This window comes from Mastomys coucha, unplaced genomic scaffold (genome assembly GCF_008632895.1).
Source record: "Mastomys coucha isolate ucsf_1 unplaced genomic scaffold, UCSF_Mcou_1 pScaffold18, whole genome shotgun sequence".
In the NCBI taxonomy this organism is placed as follows: domain Eukaryota; kingdom Metazoa; phylum Chordata; class Mammalia; order Rodentia; family Muridae; genus Mastomys; species Mastomys coucha.
The window spans coordinates 64,594,282-64,598,087 of record NW_022196900.1 but is presented as its reverse complement, the minus strand read 5'-3'; positions in this window follow the sequence as shown (position 1 = coordinate 64,598,087).

Here is a 3,806-nt window from a genome sequence, read left to right as displayed (position 1 = left end):
CTTCCCCCTCCCCCTCCCCCTCCCCTTCTCCATCACAGACATGTATTTAAGGGTTATTTACCAGCCAGGGTGACACCTGTAACCCCAGCATTCAGCAGAAGGAGGAGGCAGGGAGATTGAGACTTGGAAATGTTGCCACTAGGAAAAGGAGGAGCAGGAAGAGTATTGTATTCAACCCTGTGATGTTCATATCTTCACGCCACACAACTCTAGCAAAGGACAACAGGCCAGTCTCTATTACTCCAGACAAGAGAAACTGTCTTCCATCCAGAGCACCATGAGACAATTTTGGTATCTTGATCTTCCCTCCTTTCTCTGATCAAGATGCTCCACCAGATTGGAAAAAGCCAATGTATCGAATGGGCAAGAGCCATCCGTGGACACTTAGTGTGTGTCACTCACTAAGGACACGTGATCCAATGAGCCCCAGAGTAGGAATTCTGAAGAAAATGAGTTGATGGTTCTGCCCAGATCTGGCTTTGGTGGGCTTCACTGGAAGCTCAGGGATCGGTTCCTGGACAAATAAGCTGGCATTTGTTCATTGTGAACTACACTGCTTTGGGCTGCAGGATGAGGGAAGGGGTGAGGAGTGGGTATATCGGTAAAGTATGGCAGATACAACCAGATATACCTTGTTGCTGCCACACTCATTTACAGAGGAAACAACCAATAGACAGGCAGAGCCAGTCCACCTCGCTCCCTTTATACATTACACTTCCTTCCTCCCTATGACAGAGGCAACGGGGATCCTAGACCAGAATTAGGTGGGCTGCCTAAGGCCACACAGATAGGAACTAGCAGAGCTGGAGTCCGGCTTAGCCTGTCCAAGGCCAGCTTCCTTGGATGGCTTGTCTTCTTTGTAACTGTGTGTTTGATGTAAATGTGGGATTAAACAGACCAGATTATCTCCACAGGACCTCTGGCTCTTCAGCCACGTCTCAAAGCCTCAGCCTTCTGTCCCTCCTAATTCTCTCTACCTCCTTCTCAGAAATGACTCTGCCCCACTGTATCTCAGACCCTTTCCTGGGGGACAGGAGGAGTGGGGGAGCGGAGAACAGCAAAAAACAACTATTCGCTTTTTTCACCTGCTCATTCTCTGGTCAGCAAAGGGCTGGACCCCAGCGGTAGCATACAACATCTCCTTTTCTCTGCTGCCTCCGTGGCCCCAGTGAGAATCAAGTTAGATAAGGTGTAGGGAAGATATTATTGGCTGGTTAGGTGTCTGCTCTGTAAGATACCCAAACATGAAGAAAAGTTCAAAGGCAGATTTAACAAACTCTGAATCTATCACCTGGATCTGATGGTGTTCGTGGTTTTGCAGTTTGCTTTTGTTCTCTCTGCTGCTGGTGTTGTTTTAAAATAGCCTGTTGGGGATTCAGTAGTGGGTCCTATCTGAGCCATCCTGTCTCCAGGAGTAAGTAATTACTACAATGGGGGGCACTTGTTCTCCTAACCAGGCCTATGAAAATGGGCGGGGTAGGAATCATTTTAGACACATGGCATTGTGCTTATTTATTTTTTTTAGATTTATTTTATTTATTTTATGAGTACACTGTAGCTGTACAGATGGCCGTGAGCTATCCTGTGTGTGGTTGCTGGGAACTGAACTCAGGACCTCTGCTGGCCCCGCTCCCTCCGGCTCCACTTGGTCTAGTGTAATATACTGTAGCTGTCTTCAGACACACCAGAAGAGGGCATCAGATCTCATTACGGGTGATTGTGAGCCACCATGTGGTTGCTGGGATCCGAACTCAGGACCTTCAAGAAGAGCAGTCAGTGCTCTTACCCGCTAAGCCATCTCGCCAGCCCCCGCATGTTTTTTTTAAAGTGTCTATACATGATGTCCTACCTGTTCCTTTCCAGTCTCATTTATTCAGCAGAGAGATTGAATAAATTGCTGGTATTTATCCATGATACTAAATGGAGCTCTAGTTTACTATTTAGATTGCTGTTTCAAGAATCGTCTCCAAGCCGGGATCATCTCCAAGCTGGGTAATGGTGGCACATGCCTTTAATCCCAGCACTTGGCAGAGGCAGGAAGATTTCTGAGTTCCAGGCCAGACTAGTCTACAGAGTGAGTTCCAGGACAGCCAGGGCTACACAGAGAAACCCTGTCTCAAAAAAAAAAAAATCATCTTCCAAACAACCTATTAATTTATTTACCCATCCTTCTAAAATTGTGATAGTACCCATTGTTAATTTGACAGAATCCAGACTCTCCTAGATGTGCTGCTAGGCATGCCTGTGGGGGGAGGCTCTTGATTACATTAATTGTTGTAGGAAGACTTAATTGTAGAAGGACCAGTCCCTGGGAGCTTGAACTGTATGAAGTGGAGAAAGTAAGCCAAGTACCAAGAAGTATCCACTCGCTGCTCTCTCGCTGCTCTCGGCTTCCTGCCTGTGGATACAATGTGACCAGCCAGCCTCCTGCTCCGCATCCCCCCACCCATCCCTTCATCCTCACCAACAGCTGGATCTGCATGAACGTCATGTTTCCCAAGTGATGGACAGAAATGGTACCTTCTTGTTCTCATCTGAGTTCCCCCACTGGTTAGTACTGCTGAACATCTTTTCATGTGACTCCTGCCTGCTTGAATTGCCTGCTCATAGTCTATCATGTTTTCCAGGGTTGTTGGTCTTTTTCTTATTGACTTGTATGAATTATTAAATATCCTGGATAATGATCTTTCAAAACTCAAATGTGTAGTAAATATTGGGACAAGTTTTGTAAAGTTCAAAGATATATACATATATATATATATATATATATATATATATATATATATCCCTTTGGTTTTTCCTAGTGTTTCATTCTACTCTTACATATGTCTTATCACCTTAACCAGAGCCCCCAGAGGACAGAGAAGGTGGCTTCTGTATGTTTATTTATCCAGGGTAAGTGTTAATAGGAAGCAGCCTGGGATTATGGGGAAAATTACGGCTTTGAAAATAGAAATGTGGTTAATGCTGCCTGTTCCTCTAAGGAGTTGTTGGGGCTTGCTCAGCTGCCGCATCTTCCCAAAGCCTTGCTTCCTTTGTTCTAAAATGGGAAAGAAACTTAAACAAAATAAAACAAAACAACAAAACAGCTCCCAGGGTTGCGTGAGGACTCACCTAATATACTGCCAGTTCTTGGTAAGGGGCAGAGTGGACCCTAGATCTCTGATGGATACCAGCTGAACTGAAATATTAGTAGATGTGAAGTATTAGTAGAGGCTTAATTTTTAGTGACTGCATCATAGCTTCCATCTCTTAGGCTCTCCTCGGTGCTGCTCTCTGTGAACATCTTTTCTCTATTGCAGCTGAGCCCTTTTGTACAGATGATGAACCTAAGCAGGATCTGGGAAATGGGTCCAGCTTGTGGATGACGGCACTGAGGTACAAACACGAGCCTGTCTTATTCTTGTTCTGAAATGCATCCCTTATCCAGTAACACTTGTTGAAGCTTTACTTTGGTCCAGGTTGCCCTGGGCACTGGGCTTTAGTAGTCAAGGAGTTCTTACTTCCAAAAGTCTTACATCCCACAAACTGAGCAAAACAGGAAGCAAGTAGACAAGTAAACTGTGGTTACATTTCACAACTCATGTCTGGCTTGGACAGCATAAGCCTTGGGCCAGAAGGCTAAGAACTGGGGAGTGGGAGCTTGCAGGAAGCAGATCGAGGTGTCTTTTCCAACATATGATAGTGAAGCCAAAATAAAAGACATAGGAGTGAGCAAGCTGACACTTGAGGAGTCAGAGCACTTCAAACAGACTGACTAGACACAGATCCAATTCCAATTAGAAGCAGGAGCTGAACTGAAGCTG